We start from the raw sequence: 10,786 nt of genomic DNA, 5'->3' as shown, positions 1-10,786 counted from the left end.
GAGCGAGCACTGACATTGCAATTGAATTAAACGTTTATTCTTCCCCGTTAAATGCATGAAATGGGCCTCGGACAGAAAGCTACGAGAGTGGCTTCAGAGGTGACCGAGGCTCTGTACTGCAACCGAAATAAAAATGCACACCGATTGAAAATCTGCAAACTCACGGGAAAGCATATTCACGGAGCACGAAGTGACGAAGTAAAGAACAGCGAAATTTGCGCTCATGAAGCAAGTATATCAAAACGAGGCAGGTAGTGAGCTACGAATGGCAGTCTGGCAATTCACAAGGGCTCGTGGAATAAACCTAACGGAAAGTAAATACTCAAACGGCAATGTCACTTAGAAAAAGAAAAGGAAGACTGAGGTGCGTTGAGGAAATAGAATATAAATTGCTTGATCGGTACGGTCAAAAAAGGTCGGTCATTTATTCTATGTTGATTTGGCAGGTATGGTAATGTCAACCAAAAATTCTGGTTCCCATATACTGTCCCCGTTCGAAGAACGTCCCATTCTTGCTTGCTTCTGTCTGCAAACTCGACTGCTCTCTTTCTTGCCGTTTTCGCTCGTTTAAGCGTGCTTACTTTGCCGTCTCGACGACTTACAGCGGAGTGGCGGGGTGAGAATTGCAAGCACCGGGTTTTAGCTTCCACTGCTATACGAAGTCATCATAAATGAAGACAGCCGGAATGACTAGGAATGACAGGTAAGCAGCCGTAGGCATCGGCTATTCTGCTCAGCAGAAAACAGCAACTGGAAGATTTTGTGCGATGGTTTACAAGATGCTAGGCAAGTCCTCTACCGACGCTTTTTAGTGGTATTTGTTAGCGAGTCTATTATTTGTAAATATCTGCTAAGCTCGGAAAGCTGTGGCCGGCAGTTACTCTGTCTGCCGGTGTTAGTTTGCGTCCAAGCGGGCCGCAGAGTTTCGTTGCTTTACGTAACGTCAGTGCTTCCTGTGAGCATTTATTTTATGAGACACTGAAAACGTACATTTCCAGCTGTTTGAATGAAGCATCAAATATATATGACCAATACACGCGTCTTGCACAGACCACGTCCGGTCGCCGCCTCTTGGACCGGCTACACATCAAACATGACTACCATATTGAGGAAAGGGAGAGAGTGCCAGCACCCTGGAGACGCGCCCTCCGGGTCCGACCCCTTCCCCGCAACATGTCCAGAGAAGACCATAGCGGTCGTCGCCAGGCGCGCGCGGAAGCGTTGGCGCGATACTATGGTAACCAACAACATGTGTATTACGTGGACGTTGCCGGCCCACACCACGGGGTGTGGTACACGGCCGCAGTCGTACACAACACAAACACAGTCAACGGGCTCACTTTCAAAGCCTACAGCGCAACACACGCGGAGGAGATTGCCATTGCTCTTGCTCTCACTACTCCCAAGTCGAAACACATCATCACCGACTCGCGAGGGGCCTGTCGGAACTACGAGTTGGGTTGGGCTCCCCCGCTTGCCTGGCGCATACTGGAATATAGCTGTCGATCTGAAGATCCAACTCCACGCAACCTGATTTGGGCCCCCGGTCACCAGGGACTCCAGGGAAACGAACAGGCCGATCAGGCCGCCCGCGCACTCTCTCCCCGGGCTATCTCCCTGTCCTTGGAAGGGTACTCCCAATCAGACAATCTGGCCATTACATTCAAACAAATCACCGATTACTACAAGGAGGAGCACCGGCGCTACCCGGCCCCTTGTAAGGGTCTGGATCGCGCTGACGAGCGCCTCCTCATCAAAATTCTTACTAACACTGTACTGTGCCCGGCGGTGCTTAAACATTTCAATACATCCTTTGATGGCGCGTGCCAGTTCTGTGGGGAGGTGGCTGACACCTTCCACATGGTTTGGGCGTGTCAGTCAAACCCATCTATCCCCCCCAACCCCAACCCCACCAGAGAGGACTGGGAGGGGGCCCTGCTCGGCTGTCAGGACCTAAAGACCCAAAAGGCCTTGGTTCACCGGACGCGGGCGGCGTTGCTTGCCAATGGGGCCCCGGAATAGGGGCTCCACCTAGTATTGTTAGGGGAAAGGGCCAATAGGGCCTACCCCAATCACCTCTCTGTAAATATTTATTGCGTTATAAATGTTTTTCACCACCACCATATATGACCCGCGGAATTCACGTCCTCTGCCTCAATCCTGCGGCGACCTGTTTGCCACGCCTTGTTCACCTTGCGACCGACACTTCTCATTGGCTGTGCAACTACGAAGACAAATGATTCTGCCCTCAAACAAGAACACATCAAAGTACAATCGCCGCTCTTTGAGCCAAGGTTCGAACCGATGCTAGAAACATCGATAGAGGCAGTTGAGCCACAAATTGGTTTTGCTTGCCTATTAAAAGTACAAAATGGGGAAAAAAACGTTTTACTGACCGGCCAGACGACCAAAGGGCGTAACCAAGAGTTGGCATTACGCCTCGTGTAACCCACTCGTAGCCAGAGTTCGGTTGTCGCAACCAAACCGGAGAAAATTCGCGCCTTTTTAACCGCATTCTTAAAGAAGAATATACTTTAGCACTTGGAAGTAACCAAGGCCTTAATATTCCCCAAGGATACGCAATAATTTGCAAGTAAACGCACCCGAGAAACTAGATTATGGTAGGTTAGTGGCGAGTAGAGGGCGCATTAAACCTGAAGACTATGAGAGAAAGCGGAAGAGTCCGATGGGCGGTGCTCGAAAATTCCCGTCCTCAGATTTTGAAGTTTGGCAGTGCTGATGACGTCACGACCCCCTCTACTGATCAGAAATGCGACCGAAGGTTTGACGAAATGTCGTGAATGGGTAGTAAGTTTATTCGAACAGGACAAAGCCAACGCCGACGAAAGGCTTGGGTGAAAAGAAGACGCTGTGGCTTCCATACGGCTTAGGGATCCGCACAGACGCTTTCCGTATATAGTTCCGTATATTGAAGGTGCGACGTCTTGTTTTCCCTCAAACCTTTCGCCGGCGTTGCCTTTTTCCTGTTGAAATGTGTAAATTATCTACTAGAGACCGGCGAATTTCTTGCGATCTATATGTATCCCAAAAAAGAAATGATTTGAACTTAGAAATCACACACGAGCCAACAATTTGGTTTTCATAATTCTTCGGGAGAGAAAGAGGGATGACGAAAATAATAAAAGCCGGGAAGTTAACCAGCAGAGTGTAGGCCCCCATCATTCCCGTGCTGCCGCGTTGGCTCAGTGGTTATGGGGCTCGGCTGCTGACCGGACAGACGCGGCACCGATCCCGGCCGCTGCGGTCGCATTTCGATGCTAGAGGCCCGTAAGCTGTGCGGTGTGAGTGCTCATCAAAGAACCCCAGGGGGTCGAAATTAAATCGGAGCCTTCCAGCATGACGTCCCTCATAGCCACAATTGGTTTGGGACGTTAAATCACAGTAAACCAAATCAAACCATCATATCAATGCTGCTGGCTTTTTCCTTCAGTGTGCGAAGACGTCGTTCCCATCAGTTAACAGTCCAAGCAGCCGGGTACGACTGAACATAGAAACAGTTTAGCAAATGCATGTCACAACGTGTGTTTCTTATGGGGAAAGAAAATTTAGTTCAGGTCCAATATGTGCGAGTCAAAATAAGTTCAGGTCCAGCGTAAACATTGAGGCTAAAGCAGCTTGGTTCCCGTAGTTGTCGATTTCGCGACTGTTCTATGGGATTTTCATAAAGTACATTATTTCTCTGTAAAAGAGATTATTTCTCGGTACATCATTCTGACAGAACCTGCCATATGCGCTCCAGCCTATTCTTAGTCTTCTAGTCATTTCCCTCTTATGATCCGGATCAGCGGTCACTACCTGCCCTAAGTATGCATATTCCCTTGCTACTTCCAACATTTCGCTCCCAATTGCGAACTGCTGTTCCCTTGCTAGACATTACTTTGGTTTGCTGCAAGTTAATCTTTAGACCTACCGTTCTGCTCTGCCTGTCTAACTCATTGATCATGCTTTGCAGTTCATGTCCTGAGTGACTTATCAAGGCACTGTCATCAGCCAGTCGCAGAGCATAATAGTAATGCAGAATACCTATTCTGCATTACTATTATGCTCAACAGTTCCCATTGCAGGCCTCAGAAAAACTCCAGTGAACAGGCGGTGAATAGCATTGGTGAGATCGTGTTATAATTATATGACATAGTAACATCCCGTCTCGAATGCGGTTGTTTGCTGTTGATTGCGCACTATGCAAGAAAAAAAATAGACGAGGGTGATCTGCACGTGCTTCAATAAGACCTTGGCAGAAAAAGGGAACGACACGTACATTGACAGAGGAGATAAAACGAATAAAAGTTTGTACCACACTTAAAAGAAACAAGAATCCACAAATGAGTGGCTATAATTTTAACTTTTTAATTTTAAGTGAAGTTTGGGAGTGCAAATGTCTCGGTCTTTGCTTTGCTTCATGCGAACGAGGTAGTGCCACGTATTTTGCTGCACCGCGAGAGCCGAGAAAACTTCGGTCCTTTTGCGTCGAAATGCCAAAATTTTCGACGCAAAAAGGCCGAAGTTTCTTTGTACTTTTTAAAGAATTGTCACAAAAGAGCAGTATTCTTGAATTTGGATGCGAAATTTGGGAGCCTTCTTTGGTACGTCACAGAAAAATTGGAGAGTCTGTAGAATTTTTCGGCGGCGTTTTTCTCGAAGCTTTGCAGCAGCAATGTTCGCGTGGACAGTTTGAAACAAAAACTTCATGGCAGCACTCGGAAAACGGTCGAAGTTGCAACTGAAAGTGTTTTTCTGTAGTTTGTCATCAGGCGGTCAGTATTGTGAAAGGGAAATATTTACTGACAGGAATATTTACCTTAGACTCTGTTGACCGAATGTTAGCGATACTTGAGATCGCACGTATGACTATTCCAAATACACTATCATTTTATCCAAGAAAATTGTTGGAAATAAACGAATTGCTTTCGAACACTGCTTCACATTGTCTAATCTAATACCTTTATTTATATGTTGGAATATCCGCTTTACATTTCGGTAGGGCTATGCACACTGATGTTACTTGGGTAGTAATTCTTGTCTATTATTGGTTCTTGCTGTCGTGCTGAATTAGTTAGGTGGCTGAGACTGCTTTGTCATCTGTGTAGTCCTTTCTATATGTACTCCAATGCATTGTCATTGCTGCTGACGATGTGGTAAATAAATTTAAAAAAAAATCAAGCTGCATTTATGTATGGCAGAGCAAAGCTTGTCAGGAAAAAATAACACAAGGTTAACACGTATTGGCGAAGAACACTTGTTGCTTTCCCCGATCTCCCATTGGTGCAATGTTGACAGACAGGTTGCAGGATTTTTTTCAATGCTCGAACATGTAGTTTCCTCACCGGGCCATTCATAACAAACATGATCCTCAAAGATATTCCTTGGTAAAAGTAACGGCACGCTGGAGCACCATGCTGGAGGCGCTTCAAATGTTCCGTATGCCCTGTGAAATTGAAATTGCTAACTTTCCATTGCAGCATACTGCCTCGCGCAGTCGGAACGCGGCGGATTGGCTTTTTTGAGCCTCTACTCAGACCTAGTCTGGAGACGATAATACGTAGCGCTGCGTGTGGGTGGATGAACTTCTTGCAATATCTCATCTGGACAACTGCCCACACAAACTAGGTCTCTGTCCGCCTCAGCGAAAGCTTCAAGGAAGTGCGAAGAGAAATAAAGACTTTTTTTTTCAGCCTACAAACACCCTAGCCTGTTCCAAGCCGCGCAACGTCATTTTTTCTTCACCATATTCATTGAATGTCCGGTCGTTCAAATCTGACTCGCACATGAAGTGGGCGTATAGTTCCGGTTTCAGTTAAGACAAAACCACACAAAACAAAAATTGCGCTCGGCGACAAATACCCACACGCGTATGTTTTGAAGGCTTAGTAGAATCAGCATTTCAGCCCCTGTTTCCAAACCGGCAGCCTTGAGCTTTCCTGAGTGAATCCCAAAGATTATAACTCTGGTCGTACGGTACATCTTCCCATCATTACCAATGCTCCGGATGCTAGCTCAGCGCCCTCGCGGTCTCGTAAATCTTGGTGCAATGTGCAGCCGAGGAAAGGGACCAGTGTGCGAGCCCACAGAAATACCTACTCGGGGTTCGTGGTGGCGATTTATAACTGGGGCTGCCACATCGCACGGGAATGGCCCGGTCCAACGTCGAAACAGGAAAACTCGCATAGGCCTAACCCGTCGAATGTGAACATTTGGAACTTTTAAGGGCAAAGCGCTCATAAAATGGCCCGCTTCAAGAGAGCAAGCCCTTCGGAGAGAAGGGGCCCGCCCGGAGCACATAAACCCATAGAGTCGCTGCAATCTTTGAATGCATGGCAGCGAGGAGGAAGGGGTGGGAATGCCTCTGAGGTAGCGTTGATCGCAGAGACGCTAAGACCCGAGAAAAGAGGCACACACAAACTTGGGGAGAAAAAGGATTCTATCAAAAGAAGAAAGCTGTTGCTTTGGCCTAGATGGTCCTATCAGGGATTGAGCGTAAAGGAATCTGTTGCGCACAAACGTAAGTGTTAAATACAGCACAATGAACCTATGCATGGTGACTCGTCCGGTCACACTTTTTTTTTGTCGGCAAGGACACATCGGCCGCAGCACAAGAGAAAGGTGAAATGAACCTTCAAGCGGTAATTTGGCTGACAAGGCCAACTCATTGGGATTGGTATACGTGCTCAAGGACGACCAGTCAGTGGTTCCCAGCCACACCGGACCAGTTCGAAAGGAAGTGCGAGAACACTCTCTAGAACAGCTTCTTTTGAAACAGCGGGCTCCACCTTTTCATGTTATTTCCCCCAACAACGAAATAAAATATTACAGATGGCATAATATGAGGATGCGGCATTTGAAGAACACAAGGAACACCGATAATACACAGCAAAAGCTCGCGCAGACACTCGCGTACCTTGAATAAGTCAGTGATAAGACGAGCCAATTTCAGAAGAAATGCACGAAACGCTTCCACAGATGTGCATTCGACCACGTTTTTGGGCACTTTGTTCAAGCAGATAGGATGCGCGGAAAGAAAGAGGTCCGATAAACGTACTTAAGAAAAACCAGCCAAAAAGACGGGGACAAAGGAGAGCTTGCTCGAGCTCCCTTTCTTTTACCTTCTAAATACCCGCTAACCAGACGATTCGTTTTTTAGAACTTCAACTTTTCGTGACGATGGCCATGTATGCTGGTGTTTTTTACCTAGGAGTAAGAAGGCTTTGTTAACGTACTTGTCAGCACACTCAAAAGTCGTCAAGAGAGGGATTGCCATGAGCTGCTTTCGTAATGCTCTGCAGAAGAGTTGCCACCACAGCATGGATTCAAGTTTCGACAACCAGGTTAAGCGTTTGCAAGAGGCCGGTTTCCCAAAACCGCTTTTGAATGCTGTGGCAGAGTCGTTGCTGCAAAGAATTAAGAGCCGCGACGAAAAGGTGGCTGACCCTACTAGGGCTGAAAGAAAAAAATTTGAGGTGATGCCTTATGTGCATGGGGCTTCCCACAACATGAAAAAAGTTGCTGCAAGACAAGGTGTCAATGTTGTCTTTTCTGCTCCTTGCAAACTTTCAAGCCTTTGTTCACGTGTCGCGAGTGGCAGAGCTAGACCACCTGTTTGTTCGACGCGGCATCAAAACTGCTATGTTCCTTGTGCGACACGGGTGGTTTATAAGATGCCGCTGACATGCGAAAAAGTTTACATCGGCCAAACTGGCCGGTGTATAAATGAAAGGCTACGAGAGCACCATAACTCTCTGACTCCGGCTGACGGAGAAAACTTGCCTCGCCACTGCCGCGATTGCGGGTGCTACCCGTTGTTTTCCAATGTCACTTTTCTCGGTAGAGGCAAGGGTAAGGTTGAGCGGGAAATCCTCGAAACATTTCACATTAGCAAATCATGGAGATAACTGTGTTAGCACGGCTTCTATCACGTTGATGCAGAGAGAATTAGGTCACTTGTCCCGTTGACACTGCAGCTTGACTATCTTACGAGCTCGTTGTCTTTTTGTGCTGGTTTTGCGGTGCCGTTGAGCTGCGCATGCTCTTTTAGGTTACCTGGGAGACTGGCTGTTTTTCAATAAAGCACAGTTGATAGTCCAGTCGTTGTGTGTGCCTCGTCTCTACTTTGTCCCCGTCTTTTTGGCTGGTTTTTCTTAAGTATGTACCAACTAACCCAGATTTCAACTCTTCTCCGATAAACGTTAGTTCAACAAATGATTTCTAGCACCTTGAAAAACTTAATTATTAAATGTGGCAGCTGGAGAGGCATAACAAATCAGGTTTCGTTAAAATAGTTGCGATAGGGCAATTCCACTTTGCTGCGCAGTGTGCCTGCTACTGATTAGTGCCAGCCAAAAGAGTCCTATATTTGTGAAACGCTCTGCCGAAAATCGCAGTCGCGAGTGACAAAGCGGGTTGCGAGTTTTCGTACACGTTCTAAACAATGCGATAATGTAATCATGCGTGCAATATCCCACACCACACTGGCATATTGAAGAGTGGGTGCGATGTTTGCTAGGTACAGCAATTTGTGTATTATATATTAGAAAGGGGTTTTCCATGTAAAGCTCTTTCTGAAATAGACACCGACGTACTCAAATTCGGAAACTTTCAGAAAGAATTAGAAGTTATGAGTTTATTGTGTACAGTGTACGAGTAAAAGAACCATAGTTGATTTTTGTTAATACATTGTCATTATCCACTTGGTGCACCTTTGGTGGATGGTGTCAAGATTGCGGGGTTGAGCGCGTACATCGTACTCGCAGCCACCGCGGTGGCTCAGTGGTTATGGTGCTCGGCTGCTGACCCGAAAGACGCGGGTTCGATCCCGGCCGCGGCGGCCGAATTTCTTTGGAGGAGAAATTCCAGAGGCCCGTTTACTGTGTGATGTCAGTGCACGTTAAAGAACCCCAGGTGGTCGAAATTTCCGGAGCCCTCCATTACGGCGTCTCTCATAGCCTTAGTCGCTTTGGGACGTTGAACCCCACGAACCAACGAAACCAACATCGTATTCGCTGGTTATCGGGCTGTGCACGATACAGTCGTCTGTGTACAAGCAGATTTGGTATGATATTTTTTTAGATATATTATTAATGTGAATTAAAAACAATAAATTTGACAAAATAGACCCCTGTGGCACAACGGATGGAACGTCGGCACAGTGGGATGTAGCATCATTAATTGAGACGTATTGAGATCTACCAGAGCGGTAATCATAGACCCATCTAATAACCGGGGGAAACTAGCTTATGCACTAAAAGATTCAGTGGAACGCTGTAAATTGCTTTATTAAAATCCGAAAATATGCAGTCAGCTTAATTTCTGGTCACAGTGCGAAAAAAATACATCGCTAAATTCAAGCAACTGTCTTGTACAAGAAAGACCAGGGCTGAAACCGGGGTGTACTTGCGCAAAGTTTTTTTTTTAATGTTTCTTAACGGCACTACGAATAATATCTTCTAAATTGCAGTTGCCGCTTGTGAGGAAAATTGGTCAGTGATTTGAAACTGAGAACAGGTCCACTTTTTCAACAATATTCCATGTTTCGCGCCGACGAGATGTAATACATGAAATTTCTTCAAGTCGGGCACAAAGAAAAAACTTACGCACAGCAGGATTGTAGAAATGATTGTGGATATAATTTGAGACAAGCCAAACGACTCACGCTTAAAATAAGAACAAATTATGGAAAACAACTCTCTCCTTCCCAATCAGTAGATATATTTAATAAATACGCAGAAATTGTTAACTATGCCTGTTCTAAGCAGATGTTGAAAAAAGAGGTTAAAGAAATATTGCTGAATGGAAATATACGCTTCCATCATTAGAAACACGTTTTTCGAATCTTTTATATATTTTTTAATATCGATGTAATTACGTTATTTAGTTGGTGCAATCACTCTCGTAGGACTAGACCGTCCACCTTCTTGTGAAGTTTTTTTCTTAGTGCTTGATCTCCTTTGTTTCATTACGCTTTCCCGACTGACAATTATTCTCTTTGTTTTCTTTGAGCACAGGTATGCTAACTAATTTGCATATACTAAGAGCAGACATTTCCAATTTTAGCGGTATCCGCTTATTCTGCATAAGAATTCTTCTTTGTATGAATGATTACTCGATATGTGACAGTGCTACCTCAGTGCATTTTTTGTACAATTGGTTGTTTAACTTTGCTTTTAATCATTTTGTATTTTTCTGTGTTTGCTGTCGATTCTGTTCACGAGGGGCTGGGACCTCCGTCAGGCACTCAAACGCCTTTAGTCCCAGCCTCTCATCGTACCTCAATGGTAAAGAAAATAAATCCTGGAATCCTGAAATCCCGACACCTCAGTTTTGAAGGATTGGGACAATTATGGATTGGGACAATGAGATTTGTGCACCAAGAAAACCTGAGTCTAACGATTGTGTATACTGTTTAACCAAACGAAAACTTCAGCGCATGCTTACAAAACATCGCATGGGATAGGATCAGGAGCATCTGTGGTCTTAACATTAGACGTTTGATGTTGCAAGGTGCATAATTGCGTTTCGGGATGCGTTTTGTACTCAGCCGCATCAACAGGCTAATATAATATCCATTTGCGCGTTTTAGCATCAAATATGGGTAGAATACATGAAGGCAGTCGCAGTTTAATCGACTGCTGGGCTGGAACTGTGCGGACAAAAGTGAGATAAAGCTTTAGATTCTAAGCTTCTAAGCTGAAGAAGTTGATAATGAAATAATGGAAATTTCAGTATGGCCATGTCCACTACTTAACGCTAAATTATGAAGCAGCGCGTTAGAACC

This window comes from Amblyomma mixtum, chromosome 10 (assembly GCF_055824585.1).
Source record: "Amblyomma mixtum isolate Tamu chromosome 10, ASM5582458v1, whole genome shotgun sequence".
Classification (NCBI taxonomy): domain Eukaryota; kingdom Metazoa; phylum Arthropoda; class Arachnida; order Ixodida; family Ixodidae; genus Amblyomma; species Amblyomma mixtum.
Note: the sequence above shows the minus strand (reverse complement) of the source record.